Genomic DNA, 12,981 nt, shown 5'->3' with positions numbered 1-12,981 from the left:
AAGGTCGCCATTATTTTTCCCATTAGTCGGAGGGTTCGCGATATCGTTCTATTACCCAAGTGTGTTGATTGCTTGACTAATCTCTTCTTTCATTGGAAATGATTAAAGCATAAGTGATGGGCTGCGGACTCATTTATCAGTATATTATCATGAAGTATGAGATAGGGTATATTCTGCGGTTATTTTTCTTATTATTAGTGTTATTGCTTACGGTTTGTCAGGCAATGTGGCGAAGTAAATGTCAATATATTTGACAGTATGAACTGATTCGTCTTAAAAGTAGCATATCCTCAACACTTCGCTAGCGTGGCTTGGTATCTTACCTTTTATGACGTCATATTGAAATAAAATTCAAATGCAGTAGTAATATCCATAACCCGATTCTTGCATTCCGTTTCGTAATTTATATCAAATCGAATTATCATTATAGCTATTTACAGACCGCAATACATATTAGTAGTACCTATAAGTTGTTATGGAAAATGTCACAATGTCTGAAATGAAGACGAAACTGTAAAAATATTCCAATATAATTCAAGATAATTTTAAAGAGCATTACCGGAGTAAAGTTATCCTAGATGTTATTCGGGTTCCTCGTAATCCATTCAACAATTTATGACACACATACGTCTTTTAAGGGTAGGCAGAGGCGCCACTGGTGTATTTACTTTCCGCCGTATGTATTCCGTCCAATAATGCACAAGTCGCTGAACAAGTCTATCGCCATATTGGGCATATTGCCTATTGCATATTTATATTTCTCTAAGACTTAAATATCAGCCCTGTATTATATACTTACTGTCCCACTGTTGGGCACGGGCCTCCTCTACTACTGGGAGGGAGTAGACCTTACTCCACCACGCTGGCCTAGTGCGGGTTGGTAGACTTCAAACACCATCGAAAATTCCTATAGAGAATTTCTCAGGTATGCAGGTTTCCTCGCTATGTTTTCCTTCACCGTTAAGGCAAGCGATAATTCACAAAGAAAACACACATCATTTTAGAAAAGTCAGAGGTGTGTGCCCTTGGGATTTGTACCTGCGGACATTCGTCTCGGCAGTCCGTTCCACAACCAACTAGGCTATCGCCGCTATGTATGCTCTAAGACTGGATGTACAATAAAGAGTTTGAATAAATACATTATAGCTTCCAAGCTGATACTGAATAGAAAAACCTAATATCACTTTGTTACTGCGGGAATCGAACCCGCGACTTCAGCACTGCAGTCGTACTGTAATAAAACATCGCCATTGAGGTAGTCACAATTTATGGGAAACGATAAAAATTATAATAAGCCGAGATTTTTACAAGTTTCCAACGTTAAGTACAAGTATTATATTATTTACATCGTAATTAGCAAAGAAACACCAAACTATTTTCACAAATATATAAATTAGGATATGTTAGTGATAGTCCTGGATTTGTAAATAAGCCGTATAGGCCGCGGCCTATGGGCGGCAGCCTCTTAGGAGCGGCAGATTTCACAGGACGCTCACTCGATTTAATTAATCATTCGTTTATTTAACTTAAGTGCCTGCCATAATACAAACAAATGGAGAATTATTAAGTATTTTAGAAACTTACATACATACATAAATCTACCTATATCGAGTGGCGGAAATAAAGTGGCCTACACTCATAAAATATAAATCCGGCACTAGTTAGTAATCTGTTTACTAACACTATTTGTTCAAGGGTCTATGACTGTTACACAAAGTTTGCATTCTAAAGATAACACGAATCCTAAGCGCTAATCCAGCTGAAGTTACGAAGAACAAACTAGTACACTGCCTGATATAAACACTTATACTGGATGGGTATGCCGAAAATCGAAACGTAGAGAAGTTTAGATATATTTATATCTTATCTATACTTCTATACTATTATATAAAAATGAAATTTGTCTGTTTGTTCAAACTCGCTAATCTCAGGAACTAATGGTTCGACTTCAAAAATTCTTTTAGTGTTGGATAACCCATTTATCGAGGAAGGCTATAGGCTATGTAAGCTGATTCCGGAAACCTTCACACTTACGTGAGCCACTTAGCGGGTTTTAACCCATTGTGTACAGTGATTGCTATCGTGGCGAATATAAAATATAACTTACGACTAGCAAACAAACTTTCTAGCTTTGATTTTGACGGGTGAAGTCAGGAGAAAAGTCTTGTATGAATGTAAAAAGGTAAATCTTTCCAAATGGAGTAGCTTCGCTAGCGTCGAACAGCCCATTAGCAAGAGAAAGGGAGCAATTTGCAAGGCTAATCTCCAATTTGCAATGAAGACAATACACTTAAAAGATACACCTTGGAGCCTAAGGCAGGTTCGGATTTAGTTTATTATATATCGTAAGGAGATTTCTATTTTCCGTTATCTATACTGTTATATAAAGCTGAAGAGTTTGTTTATTTGTGTAATGTATGCAATGAAACACAGACTATCGCGAACTGGTCGTTTATTAACAGGCCCATAATATTGTAAACTTATGTGGGTACTTATAAATAATTTTGTATTTATGTACCGCATATACATTATACATATCAATTTGAAAATGCTAATTTCAAGAACTACAGGTTCGAATTAAAAATATTACACTGTTGGATAGCTTATTTATCGAGGAAGATTGTAGGCTATGTAATATAACGTTATGCACAATAGGAGCGGGGCGTCAATGAAAAATGTTGCATTAACGAGGAAAATGTATTCCTTCTAAGAGCTTTCGTTGCGTACGCTGAAAGTTATGCACCAATCATGTATGACTAAATTGTTCCTATTAAAAAGTATATTATAAAGCAAAGTCTTCTCCCTATCTGTCTGCCTGACTGAACGCTAAAAACTCAAAAACTACCGAACGAATTTCGATATTTGGTACGGAGATATAGCGAGACTTTTATTCTGGAACAATCTTTTAAACGGGCGAAACCGCGAGTAAAAGCTAGTTGTTGTATAAAAATAATACTGGATTATGAGGAGAACGGACTCACTTGGAGAGCATTACAGGGGTTAAGAATTAAGATTATAACTTGCAGCGAGTCGCATGTATAGAGAATCATTTAAATATTGCTCCTAGCCTCAAACTTTCTCGAAGTTCTTCCACAGTATATTGCTGCAATAACTTGCCAACCTAAACTTAGTTTTTTAAATAACAATTAGATCGATCACTCTGTACAATAATTATATGATCAGTTTTATACTTTAATATTTCATCCCAATTCACCCTATTTAACAATCGACTTCTTGTATAGCCTGACCTAAAAAATAAAACACCTGCATGAGAGGCTCCACTTGCTTTTTCGTTCTCAAGTTAACGTTTATACAAGAATTTAGTTCCATATTTTACCACAACATGACGAGGTTTTGTATTTACCTGGTCAGGCTAAATAAGAATTCTATCGAATATTCATCTCCACAACAGTTTCTTCCATCTTGCCTTCCTTTAATCTCTTTATCTATCTAGGTTATCAAGTTCTTGCTGCAAATGAACGTTAAAATTCCGATAATATTGAAATGAATTCATTGTTATGAAAATACGTTTTTATGAATAAAGTTCTTTTACCATTATAATCTTTATTACACTAGAATGAATGCATTTCATAATTCGTTTGAACCAAACATAAACACGTTGCAGGCCGGTTGCATGACAGTAGTAAAATAAACAAAATACGTAATTTTTCTACACAGAATGGCTTAATGAAACGTAAAGCACAGCCCAACAAAGATCATAAACACGACAAAATTGTCAACGCGTCACGAAAGCCAGTGTAAATAAGCCTTTACACCACCGTGACAGGCGACACAGTATCTTATTTTTTTCCAAAATAGTTGGTAAAGAAGCCAAATGAAAAGCGCTGTACACAAGGTGTTGATTACGAGCTTCGGCCGTGTACCGCCCATCATTATTTTTTCTCATTAGTGCGAGGCTGTCTGCGACGATTAAAGATGAACGACCCTTGAGCTCGGTGCACAGTATTGGAAACTAAATATCCGATCGAAGTTTTCGTAATTTATGCAAATGTCAATATTTCTTAGGGGGTTTTTAGATGGAGATGTTTTTTTTGTTTATTTCTTTTTCCTCTCTTAAATTTAATATTGGGGGATAATCTAACACCGTAGTGTAACACAGTACAACTAATATTAAGAAGGCGGAAGTTTGTGAGTGTGTATGTTTGTTACTTCTTCAAGCTCAAACGGCTTGACTAATTTTGATGAAATTTGTTACGGAGATACCAAATTTCCAGGATTAACTCATAGGCTACTTTTCATTTATTAACTAAGGTAACTAATGTTTATATGCAGTTTATTAGTGATAGGTTTGTCTTATTCAAGGATACAAGATCTACAGAATATTAAATAAGAGTCAAATCTTGGCACCGGGAAAGTAGTATATTTCAAGGGTGAAACAAACTTGTGGGTGTTGACAAGTAGGTCACGAGTGTAGTGTACGTTCTGGATATAAGAAAGTTAACAGGTATTTAGTTAAATACCTTAGCTTTAATTTCAATTTTCAAAGTTGACAAGCGCAGTCAGTGCCATAAGGGTTTTTTATAGTATTTTATAACAAATGATTAAGCGGGTTTTTGGATGTTAAAATATCTCCAAGATTAATCATGGATTCGTTGCTGGTTAAAAAAGGATTGGATTTTAATTACGTTGTTTGGGTCTCAAACGCTATCTTTTTATAATTCAAAACTGTGGATGGTATTGTTGCTTTTTGTAGACAGTCATCACCCTGACTGACCATCGTGCCAACAATTCACAATCGTTTTCAATAAACGATCGCGATCTCAATCTTCAATCCGATTTTGAGATTGAACCAATAAAGTCATTTGTAGGCATGTCAAAAAAACTTGCTTCTGATTGGCCCATTTTTGAGATAGATCTAAAAAAGCGATTGGAATGGTTTATTCATTTTTTTTTAAATGGCGGTTAGTCATACGTAACTCATAAAAAAATAGCTCAATGTAGACGCAGCTCAAAATTTCCTCGTTAAGAACTATCCCTATGGTGAATGAGAGCTCTAAAATGAAATATACACGTAATGAGGCCCCGTGATTATTTGTGACTCATTGCGTCTGTTGCGTAAGCCTATCATAATTGTGATTTGTATACGTTTCGAAAATGTTATTTCATGCTTCCATATTGGTTTTTATTTCTTATCGTACATTTGTTTCTTTCTATCCAAAAGTTGGCTGGAAATTACTTTTAGTTTTAAGACCGCCCGTTGTGTAATCATGTCTTATATATGTTTTATTGCTTTGGAAACTGTATGAAAATGTTCGTATGTTTGTTAGATGTACACTTAAAAACTGCTGAACGGATTTGGATGAAACTTGGCGCATGGATAGACCACATTTCAAATTAGCATATTTTTTATCACAGTAGGAGGAAATCCTCCTGGAGTAATTATTTGATTTTTTAAAGATGGCACTGGTGTTTTAAAACCATGCTAGGAATACAGTAATGTACGCACTTTTGTAGAGGCAAAGACTTTGCACGTGGCTGATGTCGAGTATAAAATAAAAAATCTAAAATTGTACTTTCATGTGTTTCTGCGTCTGCAAAGACAGGCACATCCAAACTAGGCACTCATTCTTCGCCAAGCGTATTCCGTCTCACGATAGCGAGGGAACTTATCATATCAGGCGCATATTCCAGGGTGCCGACAAGATACTGAGCAGAAAGACAATACCATTTTGCTCAACATGAGATTAACCCGGAATCTCAGACTGCGCACGCAATACAACTATGCCTCCGAATAAGTCCGTAAAAAATATACTACATTCACTTATCGAGTATTTATCATTGATATTTAAATAGCATGGTGTACTTTCATTTCAGTATTGCCAATATCATTTTTGTTTTGTATAAAAACAATTGTTAATGTTAAGGTGGTAGCTCAAGGTCCATTTTCATACATTTTGTTTCGGCTTTAATCTGGGTTTTAATCAACTGCGAGAACTAATCACTAACTAGACGTGAATTTAAATTCTTTACTTGCCAATACTTGTTTAGTTACCCAGATTAAAGCCGAAACAAAATGTATGAAAATGGACCTTGAGCTACCACCTTAAGTGACTACGTGCTCGACATAGCAATAGGCTCGTCCCCTATCACATCATGGGTCAGTATACACATGGCGAAAAGTTCTCGTAGCACTTCTGTCAACCTCTTCGAGTATAATGGCGATATGTGTGTGTTTTTTTTAAAGTAACTACGCAGTAAGAGTGCAACAGTCAGCCTCCAGTACAGGCTAATTATTTCCCTCTCTTACGAAGTGGCTCAAGGCGCCGGCTTCAGTCTGACCGTGGCAGTCATTGTCGAGGCTTAAATACCCCGTAACAATAGTAAAAACGGAAAGAACTATTTTTGTTTCGGAGACGCTCTTATTGTAAAATGGAATAGTCCATTTAAATTTTATTTTACAAACTTTTTTCATTATTTATTTTCCCAGTGTTAATGTAAGATTTACAATATTTTTACCGCAAAAACTGAAAATTTTCATACGCTTTAACCACGCATATCTCACTGATTTACAAAATATCTCATAAGTACGCACTTGAAAATAAATAATCCTGTGAATTATAAAATTAAAATCACATGAGATCACGAACAAATACACGCATGGTTGACGATACAATGAAACTTTAAAATTATGTTAACAGAAAAAAAAACATGGCTGATAACTAAATGCAAGCGACCGTAAATTTAGTCGTATAGTCGGATAAAATATATTCATTCTACATTCGAAATAAATTGGTATTACGTGTGACGTCATAAAAAATTCGGTGTTACTAAGATCAGAGAGTATGCGACCGATCCGTCGACTTGTAAGACGGAACGACCAAAACTTGTCGGCAAAGAATAGAACTTATGTATATAGCTGCGGTAATTATGATCTTAATAAACCAAATTCATTTTTATAATAATTGAACAAGGGAGGCAGCCGACTTAATATAGGTCGCTGGAATACGCTGGTCGGCCTGGGAATCTTTGGGGGAGGCCTATGTTCAGCAGTGGACTTTATGTGGCTGATGATGATGAGGATAATTAAACGAGCCCTGTATGTCCCACTGCTGGGCACGGGCTTCCTCTACTACTAATAGGGTTTAGGCCTTAGTCCGCCTCGCTAGTTTACTCCGGGTAAACTACTCAAAATTCTTATGCAGAATTCTTAGTCAAACACTGTCTTAATAAATATTAACTAAACAAACTATACCAGACGATAATAGTTTGAAGTTACTAGTAATGATATAAATGGCTAAACTCCACTCTCCTAAAATTTAATGTTCAATGGAGTAGTTTATTACGAGTCTGCAACGAGTTTCAGTCGACAATGAAACATTTTCACGGAGATTTCGGAAAGCGAAATACCGTATAAATAACTTTGGGTGTAGGATGCAATCGCCTGGTTAGCGACCACGGCCACAAGGTATAAAACATAGTGGCCTGCGTAAGAATGTCGCGTTCAGGGATTGTGTATATCCCGTTCCAATAGTCCGGCATAATTGTGTCGACTGTCATGGGGTAATCATTTCTCGTCAGTCGACATTCTATTCGACCCACTCCACTTTCCATCAGGTACAGAGGGGTCACTTTGGCGTGCACTCTCTCTCTCTCTTGTCATGCACGTATATAAAAATTAAATGCTTTTGAGTAGTGCATACACAAAATATTTTTTGCAAGTCAGTATTAACATGGTTGATACAGGAGAAGGCAGAAGCGTATACTAGGGAGTGTATCTAGAGAGTGATTTTGAAAAATCAGAACTTTATATGCTCGGTACAGCAAATGTTTAACTTCGCTATATAAGCCACGTAAGAGCGCACCAAAGGACAGAAGAACGACTATTGGGTTCAGTCGGAATCTTAGTTGACAATGTTCAGTTTTTACAGTTGCTATATCCAAAATTAGGTAGAAAAAATAGCTACAGTTTATAAAATATCTACGTATATAGCAGTGGCAAAAGGTCCATATGACCCGATATCCGCCGGCTTCCCTTTATATAGAACTTATGTAGAATCGAATTATCATCATAACGATTTGCAGACCTTATTTATGCATAAACCTATATGTTGTATCGGGTTCTCTTTCAGAAATATTCACTCTTCACAGCTAATATATAGCAACGAATGTAAAACACAATAACACACCAGAAATAACTTTAATACGTCTATAAAAAACAAATGTGAAGATTATACATTATCACACATGTAATCCGTGTTCCGCAGCGCAAGCTTACCTTTATGAATAACATAAATCTTGGAAACATAAAAATCAAGAAAGTTACCGTAACAAATCAGATAATGTGTACCTTTGTTTCAAACCCAGTTTCGCCTTTGGTCTTTGAGACCTTTGCTTTAGGCTGTGGTGCAAATGTAATGTTTGTTTAATTCTGTAAACATTTTTATTGCAGGGAGTCGGTCATATCACTATTAATGGAGCGTAAATATTACTGGACATAATAAGACTTAACATCTCGTGTCTCAGGATTGCGGGTGCATTGGAATATCTAATACTTTGTAATTCAAGGTGTTGGATGGTGTTTTTACTGTTTATGGGCGGTCGTATCGCTTACCATCAGGTGAACGGTAAACTTGTTTCGTCATTCAAAATAAAAAATAAGAACGCTTCATTAATAGTGGTTTGGCCACGTAGATTAGTCTATGAACGAATGGGCTGGCTTGACTAAAGCAGTTCCACTTCCACAGAAACCAAGAAGTAGCAGCTTGGTCTTTAGTTTCGTGTAGAGTGAGGTTTTAGGAGGTCCAAACAAAGTATTTTTTTTTCCTTCTCAAAAACCTATTCCTTCATTTTTAAGGCCAACAACGTGTCTATGTTTCTTCAAATATTTGCAATTGTCTTTTCGATCGTCATTATTTTGAAAAAGTTCTACATCGAAACTCGATAGAGCGACAGAACTAAAAACAACTTACATTTTACCAAGATTTTTTCCAAACCATCACCAAAAACGTACCTTTCAATAAGGTTTATTTTTGTTTGTATCTGAATATTTAAAGTACACGCTCAGGTCTTCCAACTTGGTCCATCGCAAACCCAAGCAGGCGTAGAAACGGTACGACCTCCCGAATCCCGTCTGTAAATCTCGTAAAAAGGATTTGCCCCTTGTATCTAACGTCGATTTACAACCGCGATACACCGCCTTGTAATTCACAATGTAGTTGATAACTTATAGTCATGTAACAAGTACGATTTTAAAACGTGGGTATAATCAAATAATTTGTGGCGAATCTTGTGATAGTTCTCTTGTATATAAAAGTCTGCCTGGGTAGGTACCACCGTAATGTCTATTTCTGCCGCTAAGCAGCGGTGTTTAGCCAGTGGACATAATAAATTTTAACATCTTATGTCTCAGGATGGTGAGTGCAGTGGAATACCAAACAACTCCAGAGTACTTGGCTGATCTCCGTTGAGATTGGCCGCCGTGGCCGAAAATCGGTTAGGTAGGAATCAATCAACATATATTATATAGGCTTATTTTCACTAACGTATTTTACGGATTATTCGCGTCGCTCGTTATATAATATTTTTTAATATAGACACTATATATTTTTACAAGGTTTTTTTACGTAATTATAAGCAGTGCTTATCATATTATATACGGCACTGCATATTGACTCCTCCGCGTCTATTGGAAGTGAATATGGCTCAGATAGTATGTCGACTGATGAGAGATGATTATCTCTTGACAGTTGATACAATTTTGCCGGCCTATTTGAACTCGGATATACACAGACTGATCTCGGAAATCGACACTATTTTGTGGGCCACTATGGCAGGTTTTAACCCCTTGTGTACAGTGGTCGCTATCCAGGCGCATATAAATATCGCACCCATGGAAATTCTTAATGTTAGTTATTAGTTTAAGTTTAATTTAACCCCGCTTACACCATAAACAACTGAGTTCAATGTTACGTAAATATAAAGGAACACCTCGTAGAAATTCATAAATAAATTTAAACATCAAAGTTTACATAACGCTGAACTTGAAACTTATGTTTGAGTTGTCAGTTTAATTAATTATATAAACAGAGCTTTAAGCACGACTTGAGGATTACGATGATCAGAGCTTAAACTTGTTGTAATGCTACATCAAGAATTCGCAGTTAATAAATTAAGCCTTGTATAATGTAATACTGTGGGCTTGTGAAACAGAAGTGAACCCTTATAATTATTATTTCAGAGGATATTCTTACAATTCCGGATTATAATTCTGTATACGAATTATTAATTTTGTCAAAGTCGCGTAGTGTTGTTTCTACTGACTTGCTATATTAATCGATTTAGTTGAAGTAACTGTCAACTTGAACATTATTAATTAATTATTTTATTTATTTGTTATTATAGGATAGCCAGTAGACGTTACAATATCACACATATAATTACATTGGAAAAACAAGAACTAAAACTAAAAATAACTACAACATATTTTCCTTTTTTATGGCGTTACTAAAATGTATGTTAAGTTTATATCAGTTCGAATATTTTTATGTAAACTAAATAATTTATCAGCTTGTTACAACCACGTTGAGTCATGTTTGGAAAAAGTACACAGTATCTAACTTAGTTATTACTTGCAACCTTTTCCGATCAAACTGATAGCAATAAAAGCCAAATTGTTTCTCGCAAAACATTCATACCATCGCGTAGATTTAAAAATTTGCATTCGCATTCGAAAGAGCATTCGCAGACGACATGGCGACATTGATGAATGTAAATCGATATACAGGCTGGAGTAACGTCTACTGCTGGACTTGCGACACATGGACATTTACGTGAATCTGAGATTGCAGCGGTAGGAGCGGTAGGAGTGGTGCCTTGACTTGAAGTAATGTATACATTTAAATGGTGTGGATGGTTGTCTACAGGATTAATGACTGCACATACGGTCGTGAGATTGCTTGGACACAAAGAATTCCTTACTCGATCTTAGTTTTCTTTTCTTCTCACTACAACTTTTATAGCTTTAATGTTTTGTTAGGTCTGTAAATCTCTCGCACGAATTTGACTGTTTTAAATTGTCTATTTATACCATCATATTGTCTTTCAAAGTTCTATTCGTTTATGAGCAGTCATGTCACATATCATTGCAGCCCCTTGAATTCGTCATCCAGATCCATGAAAAATATCCTTACAAAGTGAAGGCAAATGGGCTTACTATTCCCTTATCTACAATAAACTTTAATATCCATTGTGACTCACTAGACCTCGTAAAAACAATTCCTAACATGAAAAACCGTCTAAGGCCAAAAATAAAAGCCTCAGAGAGTTGGCGTCTCCGTTGAATTCGGCGTATTTGCTTAGGTATTCTCCGAGCGGGCGCGCCGTAATGGATTTGTGACGTTGATATAAATGATAGATCGCCAACTCAATGCATTACCTGGACGAAACGCCAGAGTTCCTTGCCGTCGGAGAAACTGCGATTTTCGAAATTTCGAGCAGTTCTGTGTTGATCTTAGAAATTAAGGATTACGTCAGTAGAAACAAAGGTGTTCATATGGTTTTTGAATAAACAAGACGTTAAGTCTCAAAGTTAAGTATCTTCTACGGTATTTGAAAGGTTGGATTGACAGCAACACACGTTTAAAAAAATCAGTTATATTTGATGTGTAACGACATTAGCCAAACAATAAAGGTTTTATCAATACAAAAATATGGTGAAAGATCATCCCTAGGGATATTTGCATAGGTAGCTTAGAACCAAAAGACGGACATAGGATACTTTTTATCCCGTTCCCACGGGAACGGGACGTGACATAAAACGTGGTATAGCAAAACGAAATATGGTACGGAGGTTGTTTAAGACCCTAGGAATGTTATAGGCTACTATCCCGGGAAAATATATAGTGGGACTTTTATCCCGGAAAACTCCCTCACGCGGGCGAAGCCACGAGCAAAAGCTAGTTCACTATATTTATAACTATTGAAACTAAAAACAAGGGGAAACTTGATAAACAAAACAAATCTATCAATCCATTAACAAGAGCAAACAAACGCGTACAAAAACAAAATCCGGTGAAACCCTTCAATCAACTGCGATGTTATCTAGCAAGTCGCCACAAAAAACCTCATGATAAACGACTTTACGAATGCAGAACTTTATTTGGGATTCCTTTTAGCCTTTTGACAATATTGAAGTTATGTGTAAAAAAAATTTGTAATACGGGTATGCCAAAGTGGTCCTACTGCACTTGGTAGTAAGTGCACTGTAGGCTCAGCAGTCGACACAATAATGCCGGCCTATTAGACCGGATATATACTCCGCCCTGTGGATTGAGGGCGTTTTGAGAATTTCACCACGGTATCCCACCACGAAGGCTGGGCGGTAGTCATAAGACAATTTCTCCGTGAAAACAAAAAAACCTAAAAAAAGACCGGATATATACTGGCTGATCCCGGAACGCGACATAGTTACGTGTACCAGTTTGGCGGGTTTTTACACCTTGTGTACCGTGGTCGATATCCGGACAGATAGCAAGTATATCCTACCACCAGCACGTTATGAACTTTAAAGGAACATCGCATATTTCTTTTTCAGTGATCACCCACAAGGAATTCATAGTCCTATATTAAAAAAAAATCTGGGTACAGAAGTCCCGCTGAATAATTTTTGAGTATGAACAGTAACTGTGCAAAACTTTTTATTTACTTCTAATAAATTTGAACATCTGAACCTCCAAACATTTTCACTGACATTCGACTTCATAATAATACTAGGTGATGGTCGCAGCTATTCCCGCGTTTGAAGCCTTTTCCGCTAGAAATTCAATAAATCACTTACTGATCCATATCGCGAACTATACGACACTAGCGCCATCTATTTATAGAAGTAAATTATTTCCTAATGACATAAAGAACATCGCTAAGCGTGTGCCATATTTCATGCTAATCCGTTCAGCCATTTCTGCCTTTATAAAAATAAAATACAAATATTAGTATAAATAGATATAGTTTCTGGTCGAACAT

Source organism: Manduca sexta, chromosome 20 (assembly GCF_014839805.1).
Source record: "Manduca sexta isolate Smith_Timp_Sample1 chromosome 20, JHU_Msex_v1.0, whole genome shotgun sequence".
Lineage (NCBI taxonomy): Eukaryota > Metazoa > Arthropoda > Insecta > Lepidoptera > Sphingidae > Manduca > Manduca sexta.
The sequence above is the reverse complement of the archived record's forward strand: the minus strand, read 5'-3'. Positions refer to the sequence as shown.